The sequence below is a fragment of the Camelus bactrianus genome, chromosome 2 (genome assembly GCF_048773025.1).
Source record: "Camelus bactrianus isolate YW-2024 breed Bactrian camel chromosome 2, ASM4877302v1, whole genome shotgun sequence".
Taxonomy (NCBI): Eukaryota; Metazoa; Chordata; class Mammalia; order Artiodactyla; family Camelidae; genus Camelus; species Camelus bactrianus.
Window position 1 is genome coordinate 587,025 of NC_133540.1, and position 17,014 is coordinate 604,038.

Genomic DNA, 17,014 nt, shown 5'->3' on the forward strand with positions numbered 1-17,014 from the left:
AAGAACAAAAGGCTATTTTATTTTTGGTTTCTTTTCTATTTTGAAAAGCTCTCTAGTCTTTAAAGATTGAAACCTCTGGGTTATATATATATATACATATAATCCCCAAAAAACAGTCTGCAGTCTCAGGTGCACACTTTGGTCAGCGGTGGACACAGGAGGGGGTTGGGGGTTTCTCAAGGCCTGGAGGGCATCTGCATGGACTTTACTGGGGTCAGGTGGACCAGAAACACTAGGGAGTAGCTGGATAAGAGCTGGGCAGGTTCCAGGAGGTCATTTCTGGGAGAAAGAATGGGCGCCCTTCGTGGTCTTTTGATGGCCCAGCCCTGCCACCGGTCCTCTCTGGTCCATGGAAGGACAAGAAAGGAGGGGGAGAGGCTGATGTTTGGTAAGTGAGAAAGTTCCTGAAGACCGAGGCAGGTTTTGTCAGCTCAGGCCTCGGCTGCCCCATCCGGTGGTGACTGTGTCACTGGAGGGGCAGCCCAGAGCCACAAAACTGTCTTCCCCGCAGAGCCCTGAGGAGGGCTGATGTTCCCCTGCCTTCGGTGAGGGCCTAGTGGCTGGGCTTGATTACAAAGTTGCTGCAGATTGGATAATCTCTGGTTCCTTTGTGTGAATGTGCCCGACCCTCCTAATCGGGAAAAGCACGGTGCACTTCAAAAGATACTGACGGTGTTCACACCAGTATAAGAAATCTGTTGCTATTAAATGGAACCAAAAGGAACAGGCAAACTGTAGCAGAAGAAGCCTTTCCAAATACAGTTATTAGAAAGGAAGAAGGAAAGGAGGAGGGGAAGGAGGGCGGGACGAGGGCTTCTTCCTGACCTGAGCAGAAGCCCCGCTGCTGGCTCACCCACATCTCCCGGGTCCGGGTCTCCGCCTCAGGCTCTACTTCTGTGAGGCCGTGCAGTCATTGTCCTGCTGAGTTTCTTCTTAAAAGTTTTCCCACTTGACACCTTAAAATAAATGACAAATTTAATGATGAGATGGAATTTACTGTGAGTCAGTGAAGCCTTGTGGCTGCCACTGGTCAGCCCGCTGGGCTCCCCGCATGGCCCCAGGGAAGAGGGAGACACGGGCTTGTGCCCTATGTGTGTGTGATGTGTGTCTGCATGTTCATGTTTGTGTGTGGGGTGTATGTGGTGTGTGTGTGTATGTGGTGTGTGTGTTTATGTAGGGTGTGTATGTGGTGTGTGCCATGTGTGTGTTTGTGTAGCACCCAGGGGCCTGAGTCTGCAGGGTGACCCTTGCAGAAGTGAAGGGCCAAGTCCCTGCTTCCTCTGGAGGAGCACAGGCCAAACACATGCCCCCACATGTGGAGACCCCAGGGACAGCGCCTTGGACCCCCATGGGTCAGGTGGCCTTTGGCCTGTGTTACTTGAGGATTGGGCACAGACAGACCCGGGGTGGCACCTGATGTTTGGATCCCAGCTTTGGTACCCAGGACACCTCCCTATGAGGGAGCTCCCATCATTTCCAGGCTCCTGGGAAGAAGGGGCCACCCCCAAGTGAAGGCCTGTGGGACAGTCATGAGGATCCTCAGAGAGGCTGAGCCAAAGATTCCAGCCCAGTTCATGTGGATTGGGGTAAAGGGGGTCTGCCTGGGTTGTCCTGGAGGGAAAGGAGGCCATAGGGCCGCCCCCTGCAGCTTCATCTGCTCTGCCCCATCAGTCCTGCCCCTCAGTGCATCACCCCCCTTTCCTGGGCATCCTGGCCAGCCTCTAGTCCCAACCCCGTGGGCTCCAGCTCACGGAGCGCCCGCCCAGCACCAGGCCGTGCCCCAGGAGGGAGGCGGCTCCTCACTCCCGCCCTGCAGTCGGGAGACCACTGGGAGAGGTGACCCTATTTACCCAGAGTCACAGAGCTGGCAGCTGGTGGAGGCTGCATTCCCAACATCAGGGTTTTAACTCTTCTATTTCCTCTGTGATCACAGAGTCTAGTATTTACATGTACATGTGTTTGTGAGTTTCAGTTTCCACATTTTTACATCTAAAATAATTATTAAATACTGTGTAAACCCAACATGATTATAATTTTAAAAGGGGATATACAAATTATTGTATATAAAATAGATAAGCAACCAGGATTTACTGTGCATCATGGGGAATTAAACCCGATATCTTGTAATAAAGTATAATGGAGTATAATCTGCAAAAACACCAATTCATTATGCTGTACACCTGAAACTAACACAATATTGTAAATAGCTATACTTCAATAAAAATAGAATACAAAGAATACATATTACCTTGTTAATTAAGATATTAGGAAAGTTTCAAATGGGACAGCAGAAGCTAAAGTGCTTTAAAACAAAGGTGCTGTGGCAGTGGAGAGGTGGGGGCTGTATTCATTGCTCCTCTTAGTATTTTATTGTATTTACATGATTCTTTCATTGGAGGAAATGGGATTAATGAAAAGCCACAGGTCTTTGGTCTGGTGACACAGAGGGTGGCTGGTGACTGGAGACTGAGGTAACCTCCAGCCCTAGGAAAGTGAGCACCTTGGGTGGAGATGTCTGAGGGGGGCCCTCCTGGAAGGGGAGGCTGGGTGGCAAATGGGATGGTTTCCATTTTTCTGTGTCCATCATTTCAGAACGTGGGGGCAATGAAGACAGTGCCCTGATCCATGGACAGCCACAGTGCCCCTAGGGAAAGTTATTTGACAGGTGCTAAAAATGGAACACTGTATTCAGGAGGAACTCTCCAAGGGGTGACATGGCTGGGGGAACCAGGCCCAAGTCCAACTTCGGCCTAGGCCAGTGGGGGTTACAGCCCAGGAACAGGGTAGGGTCATGGATGAAGACTCACTGAGAGGAAACATCCATGGTCTGGGCTCTGGCTGGCCCTTAAGGGGTTCCTGCTGCAGGCAGGCCAGATGGTCAGATTTCTTTGGGTGGTCATATCCCAGCCCTGGCTAAGCTGACTCAGCAGGGGACTTTCCTGGGTGACATGGGCCCAGCAGGATGATTCTGAAGGTCAGATGATGGAGGTCGAGTCTGGAGGAGCCACGGTTTGGTCAGGGAAGGGTCGTGTGCCTCGTGGAGGATTTGTTTGTCCAGGGGGAAGTGCTCTCAGACTCAGACCCTGGAAGCAGGTGCTTCACACACTGCATGTATCCAGAGATGTCCAGAGGCTGTGAGTTAGAGTCTGCACTGGTGGGGGCTTTGTAAGTGGATAAGAAATCAAACTAAGTTTAGAGGCCTGGAAATTCAAGGCTCAGAGAGGGCAAGTAACTCTTCCAAGGCTTCACAGTGAATGTGTATTGCTTCTTTATACTGAAGACAAGTCTCCCATCCTCATCTCCCCTGTGAGGCGTTCCCACTACTGCTGCCCCGAAAGTCCTAGCCCAACACACTCAAAGGACTCCCCACGGTCAGCAGGTCAAAGAGCAGAACTCTTTATGTTTGCCAAGGACCTTGTTAATTTGAACAATACAGAAAACTACAAAAACGGAAAACAAGTTTCCCATAAATAGGCATGTCACTATTAGTAATATTTGTGTTGTTCCTTATGTTTAACTGCCGGAACGTGAGCTTGTATATATTCGCCATCATTATGCGTACATTATGATATGCTCACTGAGGTCATTGTAGGGTTTTAACATGAAAAATAAGATAAATAATTTAGAAGAAATCAATCATTTAATTTAAATGTAAATTACATCACATTGTGAAATTGTTGCAAATTCCCTCTCTGTTGCAATGTGTAAATTGTTTATATTTTATAGAGTAGCAAATTTCTTAAAAGTTCAAAACAGCAAATACTTTTTGAACACCTGCATACACACTAGGTATATGCTATGTATGATTTATACATAATAGAATGTCTATGTGTCAATATTCATGTATATAACTGCATAGACTTAAGTGTAGATTTCTCACACTGTTCCTTGGGCTTACTTCCTACATGTAACCAGTGTTGAAGTTTGGTGCAAATCCTATTCGGTTTGTTTTGTTGTTGTTGTTGTTTTTAAGTAGAGCTGAAATTATAATCCTGGTCAATGTGCTCCAAATTCCGTGTTCTTTCTATGAAATGAGATAATGCACATAAAATAGAAGGAATGCCTGGTATGTAGCAAGACTCAGCATTAGCTGTCATCCTGTTTCATTTCTATCAATATTGTTAAATGGAATTAGCTGCTTAGTCAGTGAATACTTGGTGCACACGTTGTTCTCAGCACCACAGTAAGTACAGAAGGTATCTGAGAGGGTTTCAGTGACAAAGGCTATGCAATGTCATTTTCATTTTAATATATGCCTACAGTTAAGCATAGCATAGAGGCCATTGTAATATATCAGGTTATAAATTAGATCCCAAAGGCCACATTGATCTTAAAGTTTACAGATTGCCTTCATTCTCCAAATATTACCATTGCCCCTCCCTTGATATTGATAAAGACAGGTTGTAGGAGTGTGGCAATTTCTGTGTGGGTCTTTGCTGCAGTGTGTGTAACCAGCAGCACACAGATACACCTGGCTTTGTGGCCCACCTTTCCAGAAATATATGATTTCAAATCTGGCTGCTCTCCTGTTCAGATCAACCTCTATACCAGCCCACTTGGGATGAGGAACTGTCTCCTGAGGTGGCTCAGATAGCTCTGATTGCTAGAAAGTTCCATGTGGTGGCCTTTAAATTTAATTTGGCCCGAGTAAAATCTCACTAATTTGAGCCTTCAGACAGAGATGGCACACTTGATCTTTGTTTACACAGACCTGACGCCAGCAAATTTTCAGGATTCTCATCCAATAAAGGTCATTCAGGTTAATGTTACTAGCTTCCTCCACAGAGGGCTCAGTACACGGAAGTTTCTTTAATCATGTGCTTCTAGATGCAGAGATGGGCTCTTAGGTGTAAGGGTTGTAATTCTGTGACACTGTGTTGTGAAAGGTGCACTTCTTATGAACTTTAATAAAAGCATGAGTTAATTTAATTAATAAAACTCATAAATGAGTGAATGACTAAGGTCACATTCCTAGAACTCCTGAAAACTGCTCAGAATTTCCGAATGCCTGAAGCTCTGGGACAGTCACCTGCCCCCACCCCTTGCATCAGGAACTGTGCTTTGTGTGGGTGGCCTTCCCTGCTGTGTTCTGGAAATAATGCGAAATGTTGTTTAAGTATTCTGGAATTTAGCTTTTTGATTTAGACAGCCTGGCCTTGTTCCAGATAAGATGGCCTGGATATGCAAGGGGTTACAGTTTAATTTACAAAGGAGATGTTCAAAGCACAGGAATGCGGACATGCAGACCTAAAAGATGCCAGTGATCTGGGCACAGGTCCCTGTGCTGTGTTTGGGAGAATCAAGGGATCCACATTATTTGTTGAAGTGTTCTGAGTTGGTTTCCCATGTTTTGTTTGTAGTGACATTGAGGGGGCTGTGTTTGGATCCTGGCTTTGTTTTGTAACCTCAACTTTATGGTTTTTGACTCATCAATGTTTGTTCTTGCAGTGGATTTATTTTGACAGTAGCCCTGTGCCCGGGGTACAGGCTCATCCTGTGTTGGCAGTACCTGCCCCAGCCATTGCCATGTGTACACTCAGGGTTTCCATTCCTGAACTCTCCCCAGCCCAAGCATATTTGACCTGCTTTGAAAAGGTGTGCATATATACATTTTTAACATTCTTCAGTATCCCGATTAAGAAGGAGGACTTTAATTTCTACTAGGTAGAATGTTCTTTTTTCTTCATATTTTTTTCTTTTGCAGTGGTCCTGCGTGCCTGCACAACGTGAGTGTGTCCTGCCACGCTGCTTCACGCAACCCCACGCCCCACTGTACCACCGGTAGAGTGCTCCTTAGTTCGTGCTCTGTGATTTTACATCTGTTTTTAATATTGATGTCAGGTGGATCCAGAGGTCCTGGTGATTGTCTGTGTTTATCTCATGACCTTATTGTTGCAGAAAGAATGGCCCCTGTCCCTGACAAGCCAAATAACACAGAGACAAGGTCTTAGAGTTTAGAAGAAAAGAGGAAGCTTTATTAATTTGCCAGGCAAAGCAGACCCACAGCAGGCTAGTGCCTTCAAAACTAAGAAGCCATCTTGGGGATGGAGCAGGGTGAATAGCCATAGCTTAAACAATGAAGCATTTATAACAACCAATAGGATCATTTTTTCATCAGAAGACTTAGAATGGCATCATAATGCCTTCAGGTGACCAATTCTATAGAAGCTAGTGGTTACATCTCTTTATCTTGTAAACACTTAAGATGTGTTCTTGGTTATTTGGGCTACTTTGTAAGGTTACAGTCCCGTGACTTTCTCCCTGGAGAAGGACTCGGAGACCAAGCATGATTATGACTTTAGATTACTGGAATAAAATAGAAACAGTAAGATCAATGGCTGTAGTTTTAACACTGGGCCTGGAACTGTGGGTAGCAACTGGTCGGTCATGTTCATTAACCATTCTAAGGGCAAGCATCAGAATAAGCAGTCTTTTTACCTAAGTGCGACCATTTGATTATTCCTCTTTCATCATGACTCATTGAGAATGGAAAGTGGGGACTTCTGGGCTTCTTGCCACACTCTTGCTTTCCACCCGACATTTAAAATTTAGCTTATCCCACCCATCTCCTTGGCTCCTCCCAGGCCCTAACCCTAACCCTGCAGCCACTGAGTCTGTCCTTGGGGCCCTTGCAGGCCTCTCCCAAAGACAAACTCAGAGTCTCTACATTTTCAAGTTTTGCTGCTAATCACTTCTGAAAAAAAAAAAAAAGAAAGTACATTTAATTTTTTTCCAGGGTAGTAAAGTTATAAAGCTCAAGAAAATATTTATAGAAGCCTAAATTTCAGAATTCTTTTTATAAAATGTATTTTTAAATTCCTCAGGTAATACATATTTTGTGTGAAAACATAAGCAATACTGAAATATATGGAGTAAAAGTTTCTCTGTAGACCTTAGTTTGCTGGTTGGAGGGTTTGCACATTAAAAATTTGATAGATAATAACAAATGGATGCTTTCCAAAGGTGTCATACCATTTAAAGCCCACCACCACCGGCAGCCTTTGAAGGCTTCCCAGCAGGTTTCCCAACACTGGGAAAGTCTTTGCAAGTGTTTACCAGTTTGATAGGTTGGAAAACAGCATTTCACGTTTGATTATATTTCTCTGATTATAATAGAGTTGAGTATCTTTTACTATGTAATTGTTTGGCTCTTTTCTGAGACAGGAAATAAAAGTACTGGGAAGGTGTGAGGTGCTGTTACTGAGTCTAAACATGTTCTGCTCACCATATGACAGACCAATAAATGGGGAGACGAGGTGTTGGAGCAAGGAATAGCGACTTTATTTGGAAAGCCGGCCAATTGACAAGATAGCAGACTAATATCCTGGAAAACCATATTCCCCAGTCAGAATTCAGGCTCCTTTTATACTAGAAAGTGTGGGTTCTATCCAGCAGTAGTCCCAATGAGATGGAATGTATTACTCAGGACTCTGTGGAAAGTCAAGAGAGTGAGAAGGAATCAGGGACGAACTCAATTGAGCCTCTCAAATGCTCTCACTTTTATTGTGTAGCATGAAAGAAAAAATCGCCGACAACTGTGTGAAGGATGCAGGAACTTTGCTCTTGAGCCTTGGGCTCCTAAGAAGGACATGTTCAAAGCTCCCGTCCCCCTTCCCTCTGCCCCCAGATGAATGAACACAGTCCCTGAACCCACCTGGGCTGAGCCCAGGCCATGCACACAGCCAACCGCCTGCTGTCCATCCCCAGGCTTGGCCGCATCCTCCCCTTGACAGGTCCATGTACCCATCACCTTGCCCTTGGGGTCTGGTTCACCATCCACACCATCAGCCTGGGACCACCCTGGCGCACAGCCAGGGACACCCTGAGCCTCTGGCTCAGAGGAGGTACAGGGCACAGGGGGAAGGGCCCCTGGGCAGGAATTTGACCTGCCTCCAACCTTGCCTGCCGAGCCCCAGAGCCTGGACACAGGGCTGTTTGTCCACACACTGCACCAGATCTCTGACTGGTGGCTGTCACCATGGTGACTGGAGAGTGGACCGCCCCAGCACACATGGGGTGAAGGGTGAGGGGGTCAGCTTGGGGTAGGGGAGAGACAGGATGGAAAGGGGCAGGCGCAGCCATTCAAGGAATGCTACAGCAATTAACATTAAGATGGTGAGTCAACCCCCAGTAGGCCTTGAGGCTCAGGATAATGAGGGATTAAACTTCAAGTAGATCTTGACCTTCATTATACTCTCGGTGTAATAAACTAACATGGTAAATAACACGCCCACAGGCACCATGGAAGTCCAAAGGCCAGCCACAAAAGGTCAAAGAGTGGGAAATGGCCAAATTCCCAGGAATCCCAGCCCCGTCCCCTGGCTACTTAGACCGGTCCTTCCACTTATCAGTATATGAAACCACCAAGCCCATAAAAAACAGCAACAGGGCATCTCACGACCGCCTCTCTCTCTCTCTTTGGAGACAGCCCACATTCTGTCTATGGAATGTGTCCCTACTTTTAATCTGAGCACCCAACCCCCACACCTCGTGACCTTTCTCTGGCCTTTCTCTTGCCTTTAAATGTATCTTTCTGAATAAACTACCTTCACTCAACTGTGGCTTTCTCTTGAATGCTTTCCTGCATGTAGCCAAGGACCCACACTTGGCGGGGCACATTCCAGGGACTCAACTGAGACCAGGGACATTGCCCTCCTCACGCCCCACATCTGTTTTCCTGCATCAGGGGTGCACTCAGAGTGAGGGGATATCCTGCAGTGGGGGAAACATGCTGAGGGTTGGGCCCCTCAGAGTGGAAGTGACCCGGCTGAGGGTTAAGTCTGCAATCCCGGGGTGAGGGGACAATCTTGGAATGGGGGGCCTGGGGTGAGGTATGACGTGTCAGCTTGGGGTGCAGGGGTCTTAGATTAGGACATAGTGGGGCAGAATGTGGCGGCGGGGACCTCAGTATAATAAGGTGTTTCACCTTGGGGGTCCTGTCAGGGACCAGGCCTGGCCTGGGGTGGGGGTTCAGTGACAGGGGTTTTGACAAGCAGGAGTGTGGTTGGGGGTGTGGCCTGGCTCAGGGCTGGTTTTGGTGGTTCTGCTTGGGCTCCAGGACCTGGTCTGTGGCAGGGTGGGGCTTTGGGAACGGGCCTCGCCCAGCCCAGCTCGCCTCGTGCTGTGCTGCAGGAGACGCTGCCCGCCCAGAGCTCGCGGAAGTTGTGCAGGAGCTGGGCTCTCCTGGACCAGCCCGCCCCCCGAGGAGGAACACGGCCTTGGATCTGGGCAGCCGCCTGCCGTCCCCTTCGCTGGCGCCTCTGGGTAGGTGAAGGGATGCTGGTGGGGGCACGCAGGTTGGGGAGCCGGCGGGGGAGGCGCACAGGTGGGAATGCAGAGGTGAGGCTGGGGCCGCGTGGCTCGTTAGGACCCCGAGGCCGGTCTGGGGCCACCGCCATGGTTCATTGTGCCCCCCCAAATTAGTAGCCACTGAACCCCGCACCTTCACCGCCACTCATAAGCGGGTTTGGGAAAGCGGTCGCAGCCCCAGGAGGTGGGAGGGCGCCGGCCGTGCCCGGAGCACCTCCGACTGACACTCAGGCCAGGGTCCCCTGGCGCAGGTGGGCCTGTCTGATGAGTGGTGGCTGCCCCCGACCCTTCAAGGTGCAGGCGACCTGGGGCGGAATAATGGGCGAGGCCCAGGTCTTTGGGAGCTTGTCAGCCTGCCTGAGATCAAAAGCCTTTGACAAGTCTACTTTTAGTCTTTTGAGGAATCTCCATACTGTTTTCCACAATGGCTGCACCAAACCACTTTCCCACCGGCAGTGTAGGAGGGTTCCTTTTCTCCACAGCCACTCCAGCATTTGTCATTTGTGGACTTTTGCATGATGGCCATTCTGACTGGTGTGAGGTGAGACCTCATTGTAGTTTTGATTTGCATTTCTTTGATAATTAATGATATTGAGCATTTTTTCATATGCCTATTGTGCATTTGCATGAATTCATTAGAGAATTGCTTGTTTAGTTCTACCCACTTTTGGATTGGATTGATTTTTTGTTATTCAGTTGTATGAGCTGTTTATATATTCTGGAAATTAAGCCCTTTTCAGTTTCATCTTTTGCAAATATTTTTTCTCATTTCATACATTGTCTTTTTGTTTTGCTTATGGTTTCCTTTGCTGTGCAAAAGCTTATAAGTTCATTTGGGTCCCATTTGTTTATTTTTGCTTTTATTTCTATTGCTTGGGTAGACTGCCCTAGGAGAATATTTATGAGGTATATGTCAAATAACATTTTGTCTATGCTTTCTTCTAAGAGGTTTATAGTGTTTTGTCTTATATTTAAGTCTTTAAGTCATTTTGAATTTATTTTTGTGTATGATGTGAGGAAGAAGTCTAACTTCATTGATTTACATGCAGCTGTCCAGTTTTTGCTACATCATTTGCTGAAGAGACTGTCTTTTCTCCATTGTATGTTCTTGCCTCCTTTGTCAAAGATTAACTGACCAAAAATTTGTGAGTTTATTTCTGAGCTCCCGATTCTGTTCCATTGATCCATATGCCTGTTTTTGTACCAATACCTTGGATGACTCTAGCTCTGTAGTATTGTGTGAAATCTGGGAGGGTTATTCCTCCAGCTTCGTTCTTTTTCTCCAGTAATCCTTTGGTAATTCTGGGTCTTTTTTGATTCCATATAAATTTTAGGATTATTTGTTGTAGTTTTGTGAAAAAAAAAATCCTGGGTGATTTGAGAGGTTTTGCATTAAATCTGTTGATTGCTTTGGGTAGTATGGCCATTTTAACAATATTAATTCTTCCAGTCCAAGAACTTGGGATATCTTTCCATTTCTTTAAGTCCTCTCTAATTTCCTTAGTCAGTGTTTTGTAGTTCTCTACATATAAGTCTTTTGCTTTCTTGGTCAGATATATTCTTAATTATTTTATTTATTGGATGCAATTTTAAAAGGTATTATTAGTTTCATGTAAAGAAATGCCACTGTTTTCTGTATGTTGATGTACCCTGCTACCTTGCTGAATTCTTTTATTAGCTCTAGTAGTTTTTGTGTGGCGTCTTTAGGGTTCTCTATATGTAGTATCATCTCATCTACATATAATGACAATTTTACCTCTTCTCTTCTAATTTGGATCCTATTTATTTCTTTTTGTTGTCTGATTGCTATGGCTAGGAATGCTAATACTATATTGAATAGAAGTGATGAGAGTGGGCATCCTTGTCGTGTTCCAGATTTTAGCAAAAAGGCTTTCAGCTCCTCGTGGCAGAGTATTATAATAATATGTGGGGGCACACTCAGGGGTTAATAGGTTGTAAGGCTGCGATGCAAAAAACTGCTGCTCTGTGTCTTGCTGAAAACAGTGAGACAAACCTTGCTTATATTCGGTGTAGCTTGTTATCAATAAGGCTGCTTCTGCTTCTTGGGAAACCATCGCATCATTCCCTTGCTGAAAACAGCAGGGCATTCTTCTCTTCTCTAGTTAGATCTTGAACTTTATGGGGTCTTTGTGCCTGCCTGGTTTCCGTTATCAGTTGTACACTCCCTGAACCTTGTAAACTTCTCCCTGAAAATGTAGATTAAGACGAGTGTTTCTATTTTTCACAAAACTGCTGACCTGCATTCTTGCACACGCCCTGCCCCTTGCACATCCCTGTGCCGTGCTTTGTCTTAATACTTTGTTTGACTATTCTCAATAAATACGAGAGTTGCAGAGGGGCCCTGGGAGTTGGAGTTGATCTCTGGCTCCCTCTTACTCTCTTGACTTGCTGAAGTGTTGAGTAATTCATTCTTCTGCGGTGGGTCTTTCCCGGACAAAGCCCACAAGCGGTGACCCCGACGTGACAGTCTTGAGCAGCAGAACCAACACGCTGAGGGAGGAGAAAGCATTTTGGGCTGAAAACTGCCTCCCGGTAAGGGACAGCAGCCCCCGCCTGGAGCAGCTGCCACAGTGGCCAGCATTCAGTGCGAGCTGTCTTTCTCTTTTCTCACTTCCTCTTTTAAGATGGACCAGCAAGTGACTAAAGAACAACTTCTTTACCTCAGGATATTACAGCAACTCTTAAAAGCGGCCCAGTGTTCCGTTCCTGAGGAACAACTAGTTAAACTACTGCAAGTCGTATGGGATTTCTGTCCTTGTTTCCTGCCCAGGGAACAATCGATTTAAAATTATGGGAGCAAGTAGGGAAAAACTTAAAAAGAAAATATGAACAAGGAGAAAGTGTGCCCGCATTTGTTCTTGTCACCTGGAGCTCAGTCCGAGCGGCATTGTGCCTTGAGGGAACAAGATGATGCCCCCCTGCCGCGTCTGCCCCCTCGGCCTGCCTTTTACAGACGGTGAGCCTGCCTTTCCGCCGCCGCCTGAGAACTCTCAGAAGTGTGTGGGCCCAGAAAAGCCCTGTCATACAGCAGTGTCTTAGAGAGGGCTTAGCCCTTGGAGAACCACATGCTGTCCCTGTCACCCCTGTGCAAGGGCCACCCCCCAGACACGATGCTCTTCTTTTTCAAGTTTTCAAAGAACTGCAGCACAGTATCGAAGGGAACGGGCTACAGTGCCCTGTACTAAGGGCATCACTGGGTTAATAGGGTGTGAACGAAATTACTGCAATGTGAGTGAAAATACTGCAACCATATCAGTAAACAAAGAATGCTGAAACCAGGTTATCAGTGGCTGCCGCCAACCCCCAATGGGGACGGGCCTGCAGCCCAGCCTCTGCAGCCACTCACAATGGTACCTTCTGAGTGGACTCAGAATAACAAAGGATTGGACACTGGCCCTGGATAGCTAGGTGCTTGTCAAAGGAATGAATTCAGTGAGCCCAAATGTTTGCTTCCTCCCATACATAGAAAAGCACTAAGTTCTTTAACTTGAGATGCCTGGCTTCCTTTAGATAACAAGTAATCTTTTATTGTTCCTACTACCTGGTCTTTCTTGTAAAGCTCCTATATATCCTAGCTCCTTCCCAACCTCTTCGGAGCAGTCCCTCAGAGCGATCTGACAGGCTGTCATCCCGGCTCGAGTCCTCCCGCCAAATAAAACATAACTCTTAACTTTTAGGCTGTGCATTTATTTCAGTCGACAGTTTTGGTGACCACAAAGGGACCCAGAGCAGACTTCTCCTTCCCCTGAGCTCTACAAGGAGCTGGAGCCTTGGTAAAAGCAGTGGCCCTTTGTGCCCACCCGTCTCCTCGGGGAGTCTAGATGAATTTGGGTGAGTCTCTCCTGGTTCTCAGATCTCCCATATTGGTTCATGATCCTGAGTTTTATTTGGTGGTGTATCCAGGTTCCTGGCCCTCCAGTTGAAAGATACTGGGGGGAAATACCTACCCAGTGGAGATGTCCCGGGTGGGGTCCGGTTGAATGATACTGGGGTCTGGACTGAGTGGTTAGGTAAGAGGCTGGTCTAATGCTTTCCTCAATTTGGCTACCTCCGTTGAATTTGTCAGGATAAAAGTAAAATCTTATGAGGAAACTTTCAACTCCAAAAATGGGACCCTCCTCCTTGCTGGCAACAGCTTTCTCAGGTGACTGAGAAACTTGCAGGAGTGGTAGAGGCAAAGACCTCATGCCGTGCAGTTGTCCCTGCGGGAAAACCTACTAGCGATTTTATTCTGACAATCAGACCTTAGAAAGGGAAATAAAACTTTCAAAACAAAAGAAAAAGAAATGACAGATTGTCAGCCTCCAACTAATACCCCAGCCAGGTTTATGTACGTACAAAACTTACAACTTTAATTGAGAATTAAAAAAAAAATCTCACTCTGAAAATAACTAGCCAGGCCTGATAAAAACATTTTTTTTTTTTTAAATTCTGACCTTATAAAAATAAAAGCCCCTTTAGAGGGAACTTGGATTTCTCTTACTGTGTCCTTGAAATGTAAATGTTTCATCTTTCTCTGGGTGTTTTATGTGTATGTATGTATATATATGTGTTTCCTTTTTTTTTTTTTTTAAGGAAAACTTGGACTCTGTCATGCAAAGTTACAAGTATTATGTAAACATGGCGGCCAAGCAAATAAATTGGGATTCTTAACAATCCTTTGATTGTACCAATTCTCAGGCATTTTGCCAACTTAACCTTTGTTGCATCAGCCTGGACCACAAAGGCCTTTACTTTTTGGGGAGTAAAATTTTGAATTTTATTTAGGCAACACCCCCTCTTATGTCGAAAAGCCTCTTCATCTTATTGGTTTAAAATCACTATATATATATATATAATATATATATTAATATATATATATAATATATATTAATATATATATTAATTGATGGCCATATGACGGATCCTTTAATTTAGAAAAACTTCTAACTTGGTGAAAGTTAAGAGAGTTCTCATTATAAACATCTGTTTTATTGGTACCTATTAAAATCAATCAAGTTTAAAGATGGGAAAATATATCTAATGGTTAACCTAAGAATTTAGTTAAAAAAAAAAACAGTTTATAAAGCTACATTTGTGTTTTCCCTTTCCCTTCAATGGGTTTTAGGGATGCTAATAAAAACATTAGAATAATTCATGTTAATTAGGTTGAGTAACTGAAAAAAGGAATGCAAAAATGTCAAAAATTTTTTTCTTAACAAGAAAAAAAAAATAAGGGACTTCTCCCAAATGAATAAATGTTTTTAAATGGTTATTTTGAATGGGATAAATAAAATGGACATTTTTGGATTTAGATACAAGGTTTTGATATTACGCTATGTAAAGTTAATTAAAGGCCAAGGGGATGACCTACTGGTCCCCAACATTAAAGTGCAAACAAGTCCGCTTTATTTACCCCAGTGTAAAATATATATACTTATAGGGGTGGAAAAAATTATATATAGACTGAGATATTAGATTAATGATTGGGGCAACACACCAATTAATCAAATTAAAAATTCATAAGGGCCTAAGTCCTTTGGCTCAAACTTGGGGTTCCCAGAGACTTTTATATAAAATTAGATAAAGTGGACAAGAAATTAAAGAAAAAGGCTTCTGGCACTCCTTCTAAAATTAAAATTATTGATTAAGCCTAATGAATATTAAAATTCAAGTTATAAGAGTTAATAAAATTAAGATAAAATTTGTAAAATTGGTATATTTAAATGGGCTTTATATAAACTTCTTTTGCTTAATTATGTTGTGGAATAGATATGTTTCAATGGAAAAATGCTTCGCCTCTTGGTATTATAAGGCTTGGCACATATCTGTCCCTCAGAAAATATTAATTAAACAAACTAAAGGAAACCAATAGTTAACCTGAGCCATCCAATATAAAGTAAAACTAAAAACTGATATTCAGGGGATAATATAAATAAATAAATGAATGAATGAATGAATGAATGAATGAATAAATGAATAAATGAATGAATGAATGATTAACCCCGGGGTTTAACTTATAACTCAAGGAAAAGAGATATTACTAAGTGCCTTAAGCATTTGCTTTAACATGGAACAATTTGTTTGGAGCAAATTAAGGAGATACAATTGGACCTAGGTGACAGACCAGTTCTTTGGGGAACTGGAAGCAACTGTCTTTGTCTTGCAGATCAGAAATGTAAATATAGCAGACAATGACCTGAGACTGAGCCTAATTAGCTCAATGAGGTAAAATTTAAGGTGAAAGAAATTTTTGGCATTTTAGAACCCAGAACTCTGATGGGTCCTTCAGACTGTCAAGGACAAATAGGAATCTTTAAAGTCTTTTTCATAAATAGTAAGCCTTACTGATTTGAACAAATTCAGCTTATTCCAACTGTTATTTATAAGCAATAAATTTATAAATACCCAACTCATAACTAAGTTTTAAAGTGAAGCTATGAGATATCTAGATTTGTCTGTTCATAAGTCTGTGTACACACTATAGATATGAGATATCTCTACTGCTAAAAAATTTCCAAAATTAAATTTATAAAAGAGCTCTGTTTAATTCCAGCAGTGTAACATAATGTGCTTAAAAATTAAATGTTTCTAAAATAAAAACTGAACAAACTGACTTTCAGGTTTACATGAACTGGAAAATATTCAATATTAAGTTAAAACCTGGTATTAAGTTCAGTTTAAGTTTGTTCTACTTAGTATAGATGTCTTTAGAGTCATCAATATTAAGTATAATATCTTTACTGTACCTAGGTTTAATGAAACTCAAATACGATCTTGTTATATCTGTTGCAGATTTGTCAAAAAAATAAAAAATAAATAAATGTAATTTGGTGTGATAAAATTCTAAGTAAATTAAATGCAAATGAGATAAGCGCTTTCAGGTAAATACTTTTAAATATATTTTTAGACATGTATGCTTAAGATAATCTCTATAAATATTTGGTATCTTAAAATTCTAGAGTTGTGCTAAATTAAGTTAAATAATGGGAGTTTATTAAATGTTATGCCATTTTGATATAAAATAAGATTGAAACATTAATTACTTAACACTCACTTCCTCTTACAGAGAAATTAAATGTGTTTAGATATATTAATAAATTGTTGGTGCAGAATTCTTTTGACCTCCAGCTAAATCTGGGATGCTTCATAGGGCCCCAAAACATCCCAAAGAGAGATTTTCATACTGACATAATTTTATCTGACCAAGTGTTTTGAAATTTAACAAGCTTCCCAAATATCAAATTTTAATCAGAATTCTTTTGATTTCCAACTAAATCTGGAATGATTCAGAGGGCCCCTGAAACATCCCAAAGAGAGATTTTAAACTAGTAAGTTTCATATGGTATGTTAAATAACATGGGAAATATTGCCCAATTAATAATAAATCTTCCTAGGTTATACTGTATGAGCAAACATGATTAATATAGATAATCTAGAAGTTATATGGAATCCCTAAAAATCTGGTATGTCTGAAATGTTATTAGTCATAGTTCTGGTCATTGTGACCCGATCTCTTTATTGATTGCAGAGTAACTAGGTGTTTAACCATGCTATTAAGTATTTTGTTATTTATAGATAGTTATGGTTTTATTCTGATGTTTTTGCAAAATGCTTTCTCTTCAAGGAGATTTACTGGTTTCTAATAAATTAATTTCAAACTATAGCACTGATCTAAACTGGGTAAGAAATTTTAAAGATCTGA

At 43.1% G+C, this 17,014-nt stretch overlaps 1 long non-coding RNA gene across 1 annotated transcript in view; it reads left to right on the forward strand.

The window, feature by feature from the left end:
- Positions 1 to 9,175: 9,175 nt before the first annotated feature.
- LOC141579455 (uncharacterized) overlaps positions 9,176 to 17,014 on the forward strand; it is a 28,398-nt gene continuing 20,559 nt past the window's right edge. The window contains exons 1-2 of the long non-coding RNA XR_012510917.1: positions 9,176 to 9,264; positions 13,026 to 13,161. This is a non-coding gene — a long non-coding RNA (uncharacterized LOC141579455). The remainder of the gene's footprint in view (positions 9,265 to 13,025; positions 13,162 to 17,014) is intronic.